Here is a 17920-nt window from a genome sequence, read left to right on the forward strand (position 1 = left end):
ATCTTCTATCTAAATAACAGTCTGTCTAAGATCATTTATGTGATTTGTTACTTGTTGGTCTATCCGGGTCTGAGAATTCCACAATTTTGAGGAATTTTTTTGTCAATTATTTACATATTTTGTAGTTTGAACAAAGGAGTGTAAAGCAATTTCAGCAGCCACAGCAGTAGCTGTGACTGCAATAAGGCCCATAATTACTGCTATAAGGGTAAAAATAAATCTTTTTGTTTTGGTAAACACTCCTCTTAACATTCTTGTGACGATATGAATGGAAGGAGAGGCTTCCTAACATCTATTGACACAGATCTGTATCCAAACTTCTTCTTTAGCCCTCATCAGCAACACAGATGTCTTCACACCAAATGTGGAATCAATACAGGTGAAATGTGACAGTTTTGACAAGTAATAGTTAGAGAATTAGGTTGAATATTAATATTTTCGATCATCAGTGTAAAAGGAGGCTTGACACAACTCTGAATGGGCACCATTCGGTTGGAAGAAAACTGATACACAAATTGAAGTCTCTCACCTTCTCTATCAAGATAATATTTTTCTTTTTAAACCGGAATATGAGATTGGGCCATTATTAACTTTTATAATTTGGGATGTTTAGGGCCTATTATTGGATTAATCATTTTTGAATGTGGGCCGGCCATACTAAAATTGGTCCAAATTATGGGAAAATGAGCACGATTTTTAGTGTAAGTAGTGTCATTTCTTTGATAGTATAAAATTTGTTTTAGTTTTGTTTTGCATCTATTAATTTGATTGGTACAATTAACTGTAAATGTCCCCTTAGGGGACCAATTAATGACGATTCCATAGGAATTATTTTGCAGTACCTCAGTGTGATTAGTGATGCAAATTCTTTAAAAATTAATATTTCTGGCCAGGCACGGTGGCTTAAGCCTGTAATCCCAGCACTTTGGGAGGCTGAGACGGGCGGATCACGAGGTCAGGAGATTGAGACTATCCTGGCTAACACGGTGAAATCCCGTCTCTACTAAAAAATACAAAAAAAAACCCTAGCCAGGTGAGGTAGCAGGCGCCTGTAGTCCCAGCTACTCGGGAGGTTGAGGCAGGAGAATGGCGTAAACCCGGGAGGCGGAGCTTGCAGTGAGCCGAGATCGTGCCACTGCACTCCAGCCTGGGAGACAGAGCGAGACTCTGTCTCAAAAAAAAAAAAAATTAATATTTCTAAATCTTTTGACCATTGTTGAAGTTGTTGACACCTCTTTTTTTTGGGCTTAAACTGTTTCAATTGAACCAAACTCTGTGAATGATCCAGGCTCTAGCCAGAAAATAAATAATAGGATACTGATCTTTGATTATGACGTGGAATTTTAACTAGCCAACGTTGTCGGTAGCCTTTTAGGCAACCAATAGCCAGCCCTATGCAAAGAGGGGGGAATTGATAACCTATGGACACATTTATTAACATTTTTTTCTCTTTTGTGTGAGAGGGCCTATGAGTATCTGTAGGCTTAGACATCCAAACACTATCATTAACATAAACCTCAACTGGGGGTTCCAACCGAGTGACAGGCCTAATTAAAGGCGGAAATGTGACATATGCCCAATAGGTATAATTTTGGTCTGTTGTAGCCACAAGTTTGTCAGGTGAGGAGGTCACTGCTCTTATTTGAGCTTTGCATCCTAGAATTAGTAAATAACAGAAAACAAACATGAGTATAATTAGCAACATTTTTTTCCAGTCAAAAAGTGACCTGTAGAGTTACTTGGCATCTTAATTTACTATATGTTATTAATGAGGAACCCCATTGGGGGTATGTTAATTTATTTTAGCCAAGCAGTTATGTTATTAGAATCTGAGAAGGGGGTGTTTGTTAAAGTAACAGGGCAGAAGAAAGGCAGATTTAAGGTATGAGCTTAATAGAGTGTAGCAGGTATAGATAGTAGGCAAAATGAGAAAATTAAAAATGAATAAATTATTTGGCTTAGTCTTCCATTTTTTCAGCTTAATGTCTGGGGCCTGTGTTGTTTGCAGAAGCCACATTGTTGAGGCTGCAGTTTCTGTAGGGTCTTTTTTAAGCTGGCTCGAATTTTTTTTCCTCTTTTCATCCTTTGATGAGGACATAGTTTTTAAGCTGGTAGTGGAAGTTTTAGGGGTGGTGCTTGTGCTAACAGACTTTTTACAGTCTTTAAAGAGCAGGTTAGTGTTTTAAGAAAAACTTGTGGGCCGGGCGCAGTGGCTCATACTGGTAATCCCAGCACTTTGAGGGGCCAAGGTGGGTGGATCACAAGGTCAGGAGATTGAGACCATCCTGGCTAACATGGTGAAACCCCGTCTGTACTAAAAATACAAAAAAAATTAGCCGGGCATGGTGGCAGGCACCTGTAGTCCCAGCTACTCGGGAGACTGAGGCAGGAGAATGGTGTGAACCCGGGAGGCGGAGCTCACAGTGAGCCAAGACCGCGCCACTGCACTCCAGCCTGGGCAAAGGAGCGTGACTCCGTCTCAAAAAAAAAAAAAGAAAGACTTGTGTTTTATTTTAATGTTTAGTTTATAGAAAAACTGGATGATACCTTTTTAACTTTAGCAAATGTGTTTACACACAGAATTTTTTACAATTATCAGTTTAAAATTTGCTTAGACTTTTATTTTTATTTTATTATTATTATTTTTTTGAGATGGAATCTTGCTCTGTTACCCAGGTTGGAGGTGCAGTGGCACGATCTTGGCTCACTGCAAGCTCCACCTCCTAGGTTCATGCCATTCTCCTGCCTCAGCCTCCGGAGTAGCTGGGACTACAGGCGACCACCACCACACCCGGCTAATATATTTTTTTATTTTTAGTAGAGATGGGGTTTCACCGTGTTAGCCAGGGTAGTCTCGATCTCCTGACCTCGTGATCTGCCTGCCTCGGCCTCCCAAAGTGCTGGGATTACAGGCATGAGCCACTGCGCCCGGCCTGCTTAGACCTTTGAAACAAAAATTATACAACCTTTTTTGTATAAATTTTTTAACAACATTTTTCACGATTTTCACAGACAATTTTTAACATCTTAAATTTTGTGTTTTATAACTTTTTTTTCTTTTAACTAAAGGTACATTTTTATAACTTTCTTAATTTTTTTTTTTTTTGAGACGGAGTCTCACTCTGTCACCCAGGCTGGAGTGCAGTGGCACTATATTGGCTCACTGCAACCTCTGCCTCCTGGGTTCACGCCATTCTCCTGCCTCAGCCTCCTGAGTTGCTGGGACTACAGGCACCCACCACCATGCCTGGCTAATTTTTTGTGGTTTTGGTAGAGATGGGGTTTCACCATGTTGGCCAGGATGGTCTTGATTTTCTGACCTCACGATCCGCCCGCCTCAGCCTCCCAAAGTGCTGTGATTACAGGCATGAGCCACCGCAACCAGCCAATTTTTTTTTCTTTTTTCTACTTAATTTTTTTCCTAGTCTTTTTTTTTTGCATCTTGTTTTGATCCTTGTCTCTTTTAGTCTTTTTTCTTTACTTTTTTCTTTTTTTTAATGTGTAATAATTAGATGAGTGTTGGTAACAATGGCTATATGTACACATCTTAGTTTCCAAAATTTGGGGATGTGTTTAACACCTGTTTGCCACAATGGATTAGGTTCTAATCCTCTAGGGTTAACACCTGTTGAAGGAGGAGATATGCCTGTGAGCTGGTACTCTGGGCATTGTAGGATAATTTGCTTAGCCAGCCTCTGTGTAAGTTGAAATTATTTAGATAAGTTTTTCAGTTTTGGTGGAAAAATTGATGTGATTGGGTGGCTTGGTCAAGCAGTGATGTCATAACCTGAAGGTCTGCTTGATTATTGCCATAAGCCAATGGGCCAGGCAGAGAGCTGTGGGCTCGAATGTGTGTAATGAAAATAGGAGGTATACCTTCGTCTAGCAATTGCTCAAGTTGAAGAAAAAGAGCACACACAGTGGGCTCCAGAGCGAACTTAAGGCTGTAAAAGTTCTTTAATAAATAAACAGAATAACCTTAGCTTTTTGAATGTTAGTAAGTTCAGATCTAGTGATTGGATTATGTGGTCTCCACCAGACTGTCCCTTTTTTGTGCTTACTAGACCCAACAGTAAAACAGTCATGGCTCCTTCCAAGAGAGCATCACAAGTAATTTTTGGAAGAACCCATGCAGTTAATTTTAAGAACTGGAAAATTTTATTTTTAGGATAATGATTATCAATACGTCCAACAAATTCTGTTAAATTAACTTGCCATGTAACTGAGTTAATAAATGCCTGTTTAACCTGATTTTTATTTAATGGAACTATAATCTTATTGGGTTCAGTGCCACAAAGTTTAACAATGTGTATACAAGCCTCTCCAATTAGAATTACCATCTGATCTAAATATACTGTAAGTGTTTTTATGGTATTATGTGGCAAAAAAAGACCATTTAACTAAATCATTATTTTGAGCAATAACCCCCATTGGGGAGTGTGAAGTAGGGAACACAATGAATTGTAAAGGCAAGTCTGAGACAATCCTACTGACCTGGGCTTGTTGAATTTTTTTCTTCAATTATTTTTAACTCTTTATGGCCTCGGGTGTTAGTTCTCTTTTACTGTGTAAGTTGGAATCTCCCCTGAATATTGAGAAGAGATTAGACATAGCATAAGTAGGAATTCCTAAGGTGGGCCGAATACAATTAATATCTCCTAACAATTTTTGAAAATCATTTAAGGTTTTTAAATAATCTGTTTTAATTTGAACCTTTTGAGGCTTAATGGCTCTATCCTTTACTTGCATCCCCAAATACTGAAAAGGAGTGGTTGTTTGAATTTTGTCAGGTGCTATAAGCAATTCAGTGTTTGTAATTGCCTTTTGTAAAGATGAATAACATTGAATAAGTTGGTCTGTATTTTTTTTGCTGTACACATCTGGAAATTGATCTCTCAATTCCAGAACTGGATAGTTCTGCCTAAAAAAGTTTGACAAATTGTGGGACTGTTTAACATACCCTGGAGTAGAAACTTCTAATGATATCTGGCTGCAGGTTGGTTCTTTGTTATTAATGGCAGGGATGGTAAAGGCAAATTTTTCGAAATCTGCCTCTGCTAAAGGAATTGTAAAAAAGCAGTCTTTTAAATCTGTAATAATGAGCAGTGAGTCTTTAGGGAGCATAGTAGGGGATGGGAGCCCATAGTGGGGGATGTAAGGCTCTCATCAGTTGAATTACAGCATTGACCACTCGCAAGTCGGTCAGCATGTGCCATCTACCAGACTTTTTCTTATTACAAATACTGGGGAATTCTAAAGAGAGAAAGTGGGTGAAATACATCCTTTTTCTAGTAGTTCTTTAACTATTTCATAAAGCATGCCCAACTTTTCCTTAGGGAGAGGCCACTGTTCGACCCAGACAGGGTGCTGGGTCATCCATTTTAAGGGAAATTGCTCCTTCCTTGTAATGAACTGCAGGGTGAACCTGAATTGCCCCCTCTCCATAATGAACTGTGAGTCGGGCAATAATGGGCATGGCGAGCCGAGTCTTGGGCTCCCTCTCCCAGTGCTCACTCAGCTGAGGAGGAGGTGGCCATTCCGAACATTCCTCTAGAGGAACCGTGGGCTGAATGAATTGCTGAATAGGTTTAGGAAGACTGTGGGGATTGGCATAAATTACTTCTGGACACTCCTTTTGGCTAGTACTTGGTAGAGACGTTTCAGAATCCTGATAATCAAACTCCTCTCTCTCTTTCTCTGACTCAGCCTCATCGTTTTTCTGAAAAGTCTCCAGTACTGCACGTACCAATGACCAAACTGACCAAACAGGCAGAGGAATTTCCTTTCCTTCTCTATGTGCATTTTAAAAGTCCTTTCCAACTCTTTCCCAATCTTTTAATTTCAAAGTTCCCTGTTTAGGGAACCAAGGGCAAAATTGTTCCACAACATGAAATAAATTCATAAGATTTTTTGTACCAACTTTTACCCCACCATGCTTCAAGAGCCGCCCTAGCAAGCTCATATACATGGTGTACTTACTTTCAGTTTTCCCCATTGTGTCCCTGGCTTTCTCCAAGTGCCCTGCTTACCTGCAGAGCTTAAAAACTTTTTTGCCCTCGGGAGTCCTTTGTCCATCAGCCCTCTGTTTCACGTGCTCGAGCATTCCTTCACCACACGCTTTCGAGTCCCATGTTGGGCACCAGAATGTTGGGGACCTGCCTCAATACCACCCGTAGGGTACCTAAAGTCCGGTGGTGACAAAGGAATGAGAAGAGACAGGTAAAGAGTGGGGGCCAGGGGACCAACTGCAAAATGGAGGCCGCAAAAGGCACCAGGCTCTGGTCTCTACACTTATTTATTGAGTACAATCACTTAGATCTAAAAAGCAGACATTTAGGGTGAAATGGCGAAAGGGAGGCAGTGTGTTATAAGCGTAACCTATAGCAATAACGGTTTAAATGAATCTCCTTTGTGCTCAAACAGCATATCTTTAACTTATCAGAGAGTAGCTAGTGGGAGCAGGCTTAACTAGGAGCCTGTACGTCTGTCTACATTCCAGTGCTTCAAAGGAGTGTCTTTCTCCTTCAACACAGTGTTTATAGATAAGAGAGCAGGTTGTGCTCAGAGCATGGGAACTTAATGGTGATAGGAAGGCTTTCCTCTTCAGAGGCCTCTTGTGACTTTCCACAATTATTGTCCCATATTTTTATTGCCAGTTTATGCAGGTACCCCATAAGTTTTTTCCCAACAGACCTTCAAGAGATTGTCCAGCAACCCAAACAGCTGACACTCTGGTGGGTAAGCAGAGCTCGATCTCTCAGGGTTTAGAAAGCTGGAGGAGGGGCATTAAAGCACAAAGAGAAGAGAAGATACTACTGAGAAGTACTGTAGTAAAAAAATAATAATTTTGGTTTTACCACTCACCTTCCATCAGATTTCTACTAGTCAACAAAGCAAATAAAGACAACTACTATTTCACATGGTAGATGCAGAAACAAAGTTAATGAAGTGTGCTAAAGATAAGAAACATGATCTTGTGCCTGTCTTTTTGTTTTTGTTTTTGTTTGTTTGTTTGAGATGGAGTCTTGTTCTGTTGCCCAGGCTGGAATGCAGTGGTGCGATCTCAGTTCACTGCAACCTCGGCTTCTCAGGTTCACACTGTTCTCCTGCCTCAGCCTCCTGAGTAGCTGGGACTATGAGCGCGTGCCACCACGCTTGGCTAATTTTTTTTGTATTTTAGTAGAGACAGGGTTTCACAATGTTGGCCAGGATGGTCTCAATCTCCTGACCTCGTGATCTGCCTGCCACAGACTCCCAAAGTGTTGGGATTACAGGCGTAAGCCACTGCGCCCAGTCAATCTTGTGCCTATCCTTAAATTAAAAACAAAATTTACAAGTTACATAACAAAAATAAGTAAATAGTTGACCTGGCTCATTGAAAGATATAGCTCTCCTTTCTCAAAAACAAAACAAAAAAAGGGAAAAAATATCCTTCAAGTCTGAGACGCATATGTGTATATAAACAGAGAGAGAGAGAGGGAGAGTAAATGAGTCAATAACTTCAGATGAATCAAGGGAGTAGAAAAGTAGAAAAGAAATGGGAGAGTTGTAGGGTCCACAAGACAGCAGGCACGGGGTGACTCAGGGGCTCTACTGGCCCCTCTCTGGGTTTACCACTGTGGGCGGGTGGATCAGGCCCTTGCCTGAGGAGAACCCTTGCAACGTCAGATATTTACCACCTCCTCCCTATTGTTGGAAACAAGTGCTCATTGTAGCCCAAAGAAACCCATGCTTAGACAGAAAATTCCTTAGCAAGGCACCTTTACTTCTGTAGAAGGGTGCTGCTTGGGCCTGTTACAATCACAAGAGCACACTGAACAAGGGAGGGAAGGAGTTTGTAATGTTAATGCAGTTCCTGTTTCTGTGTCCTTCCCCTATTGGCTGGGGTTGGACTGCACAATCAAAGCTGATCCTGATTGGCTAAAACTTAAACTTTTCCAAATAGGGTAAACCCGCAATTTATGAAAAGAAGAGGTGCAGGGCGGGGGGGCGGCAGTGGGTAGGACTGATTTACAACTTTTACAACTTATGACCAGAAAGTTGAGTCTTTGAAGAGGAACTTGTTTGTCCCAACCATTTCCCCTCTTCCTTTTTACAGTTCTTCCTCTTCGAATTTCTTCAGCAGGATTTGTTTTTTTTGTTCTTCTTGATTATCTAGGAGCAAGAGCTTATCTGAGTACAGAGGGGGAGAAGTGGGGGAGGTTTTTGTGAGAGCTGCTTCTATGAGCCTTTGGGTTAACCCATGAATACAAGGTATGATACAGCAGTCCACAAGGATGAGAACATCTGTAACAATTGCGAGGAAGGTAAAGATTGAGGTCATGAGTCCCTTCCATTTTCCAAACCACCTTTCCATCAGGCCCATAAAGGGGTCATCTATTCCAGAGTTTTCTGCTAATTCACTTGCTAGGGTGGTAAGGCCTTGTAAGGCTTCTGTGATTGTCCTGCTGGGGGCTGTATTATTAGGAATAAAAGTACAACACTGGACCCCGATCATGACTCGGACTCTGCCCTTTTCAGGTAATATCATGTCAAGGGCTATTCTAGTTTCCCAGGCCATCTGGCTGGTAGGGCCTAACTGTTCAGCTATTTCTTTTATGGCATCTCTGGTATAATTAACAAATTGCTGTTGATTGTAGTATATATAATTTATCCACTCTACATTTTTGTTAATAGTGGACCACCAGAATAAGATAGGCTCAAATCTGGTGGCTATTTGGTTTTAAGCTTTGAATTCATTTGGTACCCCCTGTGGGACCCCGATACTCTCTATGTAACGTGCAGGTCAAAGAATAAAAAGGGGCTTCTCTTTTTCTTCGGGTTACTTGCTTCCTGTCTGGTTGATGAAATGCCAAGGTGAAAGGAATGGCTAATTGGATTAGAGCGCAAGTGCTGCTCCAGTTGCTTGGCAGTGTACTCAATGTTGGTCCCCCACAATACTGCTCAGGGATAGACTAGGTCCTACACATCTGCTCAGGGATAGACTGGGGCTGACTGAGTGGTTAGTTCTTGAAAAAGTTTAGGCCCACTGCATCCCGTCAGGTTTCCAAGGAATGTCAAATGTTTCCCTTGCCGTGAGAGACACAAGGTAAAATTGGCATTGAGAGCTGGAGATTGAAGGGCCCTTGGGGGCTGTTCCATAGGGCTCTTTATCTTTGGGAAAAGTAGTGAAAGATGGTGCATGACTTGTTTCCCCAGGCTGTGGGGTGCTGGAAGAGACCTACCATACAATCCATTCCTGGTTGGTTGGCCCATCCAAGTGGGAAGGGAAAAATTTGGGTTTCATGGCCTGCCCGTTGCACAAGTGTAACAATCACTTTTATTTAGAATGCAAATGGAATATTTAATCCATTCCAGCCAGGCATTCATATCTTGATACCTGGTTTCTATGGCTAGGGTTTGCTTCAAGTCCTTGACGTCTACTATAGCTACTTTGGTTTTGTCATTCGGCATGAAGCGAGAAATGGTTCGAATGTGTGGGAGGGGGTAATGGTGGAAGATGGAGAAGGAGGAGCAAAGCACATTTCAAAGAAGCCTATAGGGTCCTTTCCAATGACATCTGCTCCTAGGCTGTAAAAGCGCTCTAAAGTGGGTGTAGGGTTGGTGGAGGTAGGGATCTTAATAGAGATAAGTACTGGGTTGCAATGGTGAGATTGGCAATTAGAGGGGGTGGTTCCTTTGGTGAAGTGGAGGTAGGGTTTTAGGGTGGTGCAACCCTCTGAGGAGGTCCAGCCCTGACACTTGCTAGTCCATATAACATCTCCCCAAGTATAGCAAAACCACCAATGCCAGGTTCATGCCCGTTCGTGCAAGTGTCAGTTTTGTAGGCAGTACAGTCTATCCTGGAGGGACAAAGGTACTTTTCAGAAGAGGCTAGCTGTCTTTTACTTTGGAGATCCCTGCTGGGCATGACAAGACAGGCATCAAATGTAATCGTTTCGGGGGAGGGTAATTGGGTTACACTGATGATAAGACATCCTTGGGTAGCTGAGGGAAGAAGAAAAAGACAGATTAAACCCTTTTGAATGTTAGTTTGGGGACTGTCGAACGACAGTCCATGACTTTGCAAGGGGTGGGGTCTTTTTTACTCGAGTGTGGTGGGTCCATCCCTTTTCAGCCATTCAGATTGCTGTTTCAGTCATTAGGAGTACTAGATAAGGTCCCTCCCAGGTTGGTTCGAGCTTTCCCTCTTTCCAACTTTTGATAAGGCTGGTGTTGGTGAACTGGGAATTCGAGGGGTGGAGTTTATGCTAAGAGGCCTTGAGTCCTGAGGGAGGAAAGGGTGGAAAACAGACCAAATATATAGTTTTTGAGAAACTGATCTTTTGTTTCAAATGTAGTCAGTAGTGGAATTTAGATAAGGCAGCCTATAGACCATTTCATAAGGGGACAGGCCAACATCTTTTCGAGGGGCAGTTCAGATTCTTAGTAAGGCAATGGAAAGGCATTTTGTCCATGGTAACTGAGTTTCCAAGATTAATTTGGTTAGGTGATTTTTTAGAGTTTGATTCATTCTTTCAACCCTCCCTGATGAGGGGGGGTGCCAGGGAGTATGATATTCCCATTTTATTCCTAGTACTCGGGTTAGTCCCTTAAAGATGTGTGCAGTGAAGTGGGTTTCATTGTCCAGATCAGTGTTCTTTATTAGTCCAAACCTGGGTATGATATGTTCCAACAGGGCTTTGATTGCATTACTGGTTGTTGTGCTTGGGAATAGTGGGTGAGATAGTCAACTATTACTAGTAAATACTTAAGATAGCCTGTTGGGAGCATTTCCCTTTAGTCAGCTTGGATGCTTTGGAACGGCCTCATCCTTGGGTTTCTTCCCCCAGGAGGTCGCCTCTTTAGGGTTTGCTTATTAGTTTTTCTGCACCATCCACCACTTGCAACCATTCGCCACTTGCCTAGTGAGGGTATATGTCCCTACACATCCATAGACTCTAAGGACTGCCTTGCACACAGCTTGAGGATCCCATTGAGTTCCTTGGTGAAGCTGTGACAGTACTTCCCTCATGAGGGGTTTAGACAGCATTTCCCTTCCATCTTTTCACACCCACTTCCCCTCTGGGCTTTCCTTAGCTCCTATTTTCTTAAGTTTCTCTTGGTCTGTCAGGGAGAAGATGGAGATCACAACTGGAGGGGGAAGACAAGGGGTTAGATGGAAAATGGGTGCCTCTTGGGAAGAGGCAGCTTGCTTCGCTACTTAATCTGTGAGGTTATTTCCCCAGCTTTCAAAAGATGGGTTATTTTGGTGTCCTGGGACATGGACAACTGCAATCTCTTCCAGCAGCTGAAGATTTTCTAGTACTTGCATAATTAATTCTTTGTGGACCAAATCTTGGCCCTTACTATTGATGAGGCCTCGTTCAGTCCAGATCTTTTCTAAAGGTATGGACTACTCCTAAGGAATACTTGGAGTAAGTGTAAATAGTTCCTTCCTGATTCTGCAGGGATTTTAAGGCTTGGTTTAATGCAAAGAGTTCACACGTTTGGGCAGACTACTTATTTGGCAGTCTTTCTGACTCTGCCACTGTGAGGGTTTCCCTATCAACTACGGAGTACCCGTTGGGCCTTTTTCCTTCAATGACCCGGGAGGAGATGTCTATAAAGAGGTGACACCCTGTTTGGAAGGGGGTTTTGCACCTGGATGTGGTCTGACTGTAGTTTGAAAACTGATTGGATCTAAGCAATTATGCTCATGTTCCTCCTGGTTTGGATTTCCTGTTAGGAAAGCAGCGGGGTTGAGTGAATTGTCAGTGGTTAGTGTTAGGTTATCTCCCTCTAATAAGATAGCTTCATATTTCAAAATCCTTGAGTCAGTAAGCCATCTCCCTGACTTCTGATTAAGAATGGTTCTGACTTGGCCCGGCGCGGTGGCTCAAGCCTGTAATCCCAGCACTTTGGGAGGCCAAGACGGGCAGATCACATGGTCAGGAGATCGAGACCACCCTGGCTAACACGGTGAAACCCCACCTCTACTAAAAAAAAAAATACAAAAAACTAGCCGGGCGAGGTGGCGGGCTCCTGTAGTCCCAGCTACTCGGGAGGCTGAGGCAGGAGAATGGCGTGAACCCGGGAGGCAGAGCTTGCAGTGAGCTGAGATCTGGCCACTGCACTCCAGCCTGGCGACAGAGCCGGACTCCGTCTCAAAAAAAAAAAAAAAAAAAAAAAAAAAAAAAGGAATGGTTCTGACTTGATGAGGGGCATTTATGATGAGGTTTTCCCCAAAGGTAATTTTCCTGCTTTCTTCTGTTAGCAAGGCAGTTGCTGCTATGAATTAGACACATTCGGGCCATCCCCGGGTCAAGGATTTTTGACAGAAAGACTGCGGGCTGCCGGTGGCCTCCGTGTTTTTGGGTGAGTACCCCTAAGGCCACTCCTTTGCTTACATTAACAAAAAGGTGGAATGGCTGTTCTAAGGAGGGCAAGGTTAGAACAGGGGCAGTTACAAGTAGGTGTTTTAATTCTTTTACTTGTTGGATCTCTGATGGGGTCCAAAGGAGGGGGTCTGGTCCTTCTTGAGTGAGTTTTTGATATAGGGACTTTCTTTTTAAGGCATAAGAGTCAATCCACAGATGACAATATCCAACCAATCCTAAGAATTTCCTAAGTTCCTGCTTTGTTTCAGATAAAGGCAAAGATACGATACCTTCAATTCATTCGGGTCCTATCTTTCGTTCACCTTTACTGATTAGGTGTCCTAGATATTTTACCTCAGGTTCTATGAATTGGAGTTTATTCTTTGAGACCCATAATCCTTGTCCCCTTAGGAAATTTAGGAAGTTAACTGAAATTGCTGTTACTTTATCCTTGTTATCTCCTGAAATGAGCAGGACATCTACGTATTTGAGTAGGCATATGGATGAAGGCAGGGAGAAGTTTTCTAGGACTTGCTCTAAAATTTGATCATATTGATTTGGGGAACCCTTGGGGCAAGACTGTCCATCGGTACTGCTGTTTTCGACCAGAGTGAGGGTCCTCCCACTCAAAGGCAAATATGTCCCAGCTGTCCTCTGCTAAAGGGCGAGCCCAAAAGGCATCTTTTAAATCTATCACCGTGAACCATTGGTGGTTGTGCGGGATTCTACTGAAAATGGTGTAAGGATTGGGAACAACAGTGTGGGTGGTCTGAACTATTTGGTAAATAGCCCGGAGGTCTTGCACTAGCTGGTATGACCCATCTCACTTCCTTACAGGCAATATTGGAGTGTTATAAGGGGGCATACAGGGTTCAAGGAGCCCATAGTGGACAAAGCTTTCAATTACAGGTTTTAAACCTATCCTGGCTTCCAAGGGAATAGGGTATTGTTTTCTTTTCACTACTTCCCCAGGAGTTTTTAATTTGACATGAATTGGAGGAACCCATAGCTTTCCTCGATTCCCTTCCTTCGACCATATGTTGGGATGGATGCGGCTTTCTTCTGAAGTGGTGAGTAGGTTTAAGGAAGTAAGGTGTTTTCCTTGATTAACATATAGGCCTATGCTTAACTTTAACGTTAAGTCCCTTCCTAATAAATTAGTTCCTGCTTCAGGAATTAACAAGAACTTAGTAGCAACCAACTTATTCTTATATTTGACTTTGGTTTCCTCTAGAATATTTGCTCTGAATCCTTCCCCTTTAACTCCTGAGACAGAAGGTATTCTGCTGAACAGGATAAACCTGATGGGAGAAAACATAGGCAGGAGCCAGCTGCTCCCTAATTGACTAGAAAACTGACTATTTCCAATTTGGGTCCCACTGTTAAATTTATCAAGGGCTCTTGGTGGGACTCAAGATGGAAGATGTAGAGCCCCTGAGCCCACTGTTCTTCAAATGTCATGAGTGAAAGGACTTTCTTTTCCCTCTCCCATTCAGGACATTCCCTCTTAAAATGTCCTGGCTTTCCACACCTGAAACATCTGTTTTTCCTTCTCTCCCTCCTGGTTCCCTGATTCTCAAGTTTCATCCCTTTGCTTCCTTTATAGGGTCTGGCAGCCTAGTACTCAGAAGGTTTACAAGTTCTATTTCCCTGGGATGCCTGTTGGAAAGTTCCCTGTTGTAGGGTGGACAGTATAATTTTTGCCTTTTGCTTCTGCCTTTCCTCATCCCTCTGTACATATACCTTTTGGACCTCTCTTAAAAGTTGCTCTATGGGAGGGTCTTTCCAATTTTCTGTCTTTTGTAATTTCTTTATAGTGTCTGGCCAACTATTGGTGACAAAGTGGAGCTTTAACATCCTTTGTCCTAGTGGGTCCTCTATGTCCAAACCTGCATATTTTCTTATCTGTTCCTTAAGTCTGTTTAAGAATCCCATGGGCCCTTCATCTTTCTCTTGCTGTACATTAAATGGTCAGGAAATATTTTGGGTTCGAAGAACTGATTCCTGAATCCCCTTAATTATCATATCCCTGAGATCTCTCATGTTTCCCCTGTGAGCTGAACTGTTGTTATCCCATTGAGGGTTCTGGGCCAGGAATTTATGCTCTGCTGCAAGGACATTCTGACCAGGGGGGTGCTTGCACTCCCAGACTATCATAGCGGCCTTGCGGATCATGGTTCTTTCCTCTCCTGAGATGAGAATACTTAGAATAGACATTAAATTCAGCCCAGGTATACAGTTGTGGCCCCAGAAATTGGTCAATTTGATCGGAGACTCCAAAAGGGTCATCTAACAGTGGTTTGAATTCCCTTTTTAGATTTTTAACCTCTGAACCAGATAAGGGGGCATTTACGAAGCCAATATTCACTCCTCCTAGTGGTACTTCCCTTAAGGGAAAAAAGGTTGGAGCAGACTTCTTTGAAGAAGAGAGAAAAGGAAAGTTTTGAATATCCCTTTGGCATTGTTTTATTTCCCCTTGGAGCTTTCCTAAGGGAGGGGCATGTTCAAGTGGCTGTCCAGCCAGGGTGTGGGGTGTCAAGGCCCATGGGGAAGGGTTATATGGGGGAGGGACCGAGTTTTCAGCTTGGGGCAGAGGGGTAGCTGGAGGAAGGGCTGATGTTGAGTTTTGGGGGGAGGGGTAGGTGGGGCAAGGTGGCCTAGAGGATCCCGTGTATCTTTGGATATAGAATATGACTTAGCTAGGTCGTCTTTGGAGGGTTTTGAGTTTGGCTTTGCTTTTTCATCCTTTAGAGGGTAGAGAAGGACAGGTCCTGTCTCCAACATAGAGCATAATCTATCTCCTCTTGAGAAACTGGGCTTTTATCATTGACATACTGGCTCAGGAGTTGGCATGTCCAGTCCTCGCCCGACCCAAACTTTGGCCAAAAGACTGAAGGTCTGAGGATGGGTTCCTTAGTCCAAATAAAACAGCAGTACTTTATCATTTGCTGTCTTTTCTCGTGTTTGGTCCTTTCATTATCCTTCCAGTATTTTAACATAATGCCTAGGGGACTGTCAGGGGAATTTTATTGTCTGCTTGGCCTTTTAGAGTCTCTGTCTTACTTGGGGTATTTCCCATCCTGGAGGTTGGTGAGGCTTAATCTATAATATTAGAGTAGAGATCTCTTGCACTCCAGTGTCTTAGAGGCTCAACCTCCCCGTTTCCCACTGGGGGTTTCTTGCACTCTCCTGAGCACTCACTTCGTCCTTATTGGCTGCTTCCCTTGTGGGAATTTTAGGTCCTCTTGGCAGGTAGGTAGAATCCCCTGATTGGAAAACCGCCCTAAGCCGTATGAGGTGACCACAGAACCAAGTCTGGACTCCGCACTCGCCCAGTGGTGCGTCTCACTCACACACTTTCAACCTCCAGAGACCCCGACCACCAAGGAATACTTTGCCGCCCCAATAGTGACTTTTCTTACCTTGGTCTGTGCACAGTGTTACCTGTGGTTGCCATGGAATCCTTTTGATTTTATTTAATTAATTAATTTATTTATTTTGAGACGGAGTCTCGCTCTGTCGCCTAGATTGGAGTGCAGTGGCATGATCTCGGCTCACTGCAACCTCTGCCTCCCGGGTTCAAGTGATTTTCCTGCCTCAGCCTCTCAAGTAGCTGGGACTACGGGCGCGTACCACCACGCCCGGCTAATTTTTGTATTTTCAGTAAAGATGGTGTTTCACCATATTGGCCAGACTGGTCTCACAGAATTCTTAAGGATCCTCCCTACTGCCCGCGTTGCTAAGAGTCTGGATTTATTCGTCACTTCGGGTGGGACTCGATCCTCCGCTCCTGGGGCCACCACAACGAGGCAGTGGGACAGTCTTCCCATGAAAGATAATCGCTAGCCCCTCTTGAAGGAGAATGGGATCCCGGACGAGTCCCTAAGATCTGCTGGAAACAAGTGCTCGGTGTAGCCATAAGAAACTCGCACTTAGAAGGAAGATTCCTCAGCAAGGCACCTTTACTTCTGCGGAAGGGTGCTCCTTGCCTGTTACAATTGCAAGAGCACACCAAACAAAGGAGGGAAGGAGTTTTTAATCCTAACGCAGTTCCCGTTTCTGTGTCCTCCCCCTATTGGCTGGGGTTGGACCACACAATCTAAGCTGATCCCGACTGGCTAAGACTTAAACTTTTGCAAATACGGTAAAAACTGGATTTGCGGAAAAAAAAGAAGAAGTTGGGGGGGGAGGGGGTAGGATTGATGTACAACTTTTACAGTTTATGACCAGAAAGTTGAGTCATTGAAAAGGAACTTAGTTGTGAAAACACGCTGAGTTGCCTGACCCAGCCCTGGGCTCAGTTCCTCCCAGATACCGGCGTTTATCATGGGTGTAGATAATGGTGACTTCCCTTGTCTTAGATTTGGGGCCCTTGATCTTCCCGAGACGTAAGGAATCAGAGACTCTTGAATAAAAGAGCCGTCCCGCTGGTCCTTTCATTTACGCCGATCCCAGCCCGGCACTCACCAAGTGCCCGGCGCCCGGGACTGCAGGGCCAAGTCTGATTTTATCGTTTGTGGAGCTTCAAGCTTAGGAAGCACAGCTGTGAATTTCGGGTCCTGGTGACTGCGGAACCACAGCGAGGCCAGGAGGCGAGAGTGCACTTTCCTAGATTCCGAGGCCGAGGAGCCCACCTGGCTGGAACGGTCTCAAGGAGCAGAGAGGAATCAGCACCCTCCGAGTCCTGCGGCGGCTCTGCAGTCGGTTCCGTGAGGAACTGGCAGCGATCGCAAGCTTGGAGTTGCTTTTTGGTTTGTTCTGAGTCCTTCACCTGGTGAGGGGAAGGAAGCCCTGCTTGGGGTCGTTGAATCTGAGTTTTCTCCAGTCAGAATCAGTGGTTTGAGATTGTTTTCCCTGAAAAAGAATGGTTTACCTGTGCCTCCAGGGAGGAGTTCTCCTTTTCTTAAAAAAATATATTTTATTAATAAAAGGGAAAGTAACATTTCTGTTACAAAGAAAAAAAATGGATCGGATATGATTTAAGTAAACATAAGAAGAAATCATCACACGGAGGCGGCCGGTTAGCTCAGCTGGTTAGAGCGTGGTGCTAATAACGCCAAGGTCGCGGGTTCGAGCCCCGTACGGGCCACTTGGTTGTTTTTTCTTTTTTTCCCCTCCCTTCCTTTTTCGTTTTTACTTTAAACCGACCACATGTTCCTTGTAAAGTTCGGTTTTACATCAAACTCCAGAGCCTCGCCTATCCATTTATAAATGTAGTTGCACTAACTAGACAGGAATTTTTTTCTTTACTTCACTTTTTTTTTTTTTTTTTTTAAATCGACCCCACCTAGCTTGTATACTATGGTCTTACATCCAACTCCGGAGTTCTGCCTATACATTTGTAAATGTGGTTGCAATAGCTAGACAAGCATTAGATTTGTACGTTTTCTGTTCTTTTGAAGAAATAAGATACCAGTTAGGATGAGGAGGGTTTTGTTTGTTTGTTTGTTTTGTTTGTTTTTGAGACAGAGTCTTGCTCTGACGCCCAGACTGGAGTGCAGTGGCACAATTTTGGCTCACTGCAACCTCCACCTCCCAGGTTCAAGCAATTCTCCTGCCTC

At 43.4% G+C, this 17920-nt stretch overlaps 1 non-coding gene across 1 annotated transcript; it reads left to right on the top strand.

Annotated features, from left to right (window-relative positions):
* The first annotated feature begins 17374 nt into the window (after positions 1 to 17374).
* On the top strand, positions 17375 to 17448 carry TRNAI-AAU. Its single transcript has one exon. It is a non-coding gene; the product is annotated as a tRNA-Ile (tRNA).
* The last annotated feature ends 472 nt before the right edge of the window (positions 17449 to 17920 follow it).

Source organism: Papio anubis, chromosome 6 (genome assembly GCF_008728515.1).
Source record: "Papio anubis isolate 15944 chromosome 6, Panubis1.0, whole genome shotgun sequence".
NCBI lineage: Eukaryota > Metazoa > Chordata > Mammalia > Primates > Cercopithecidae > Papio > Papio anubis.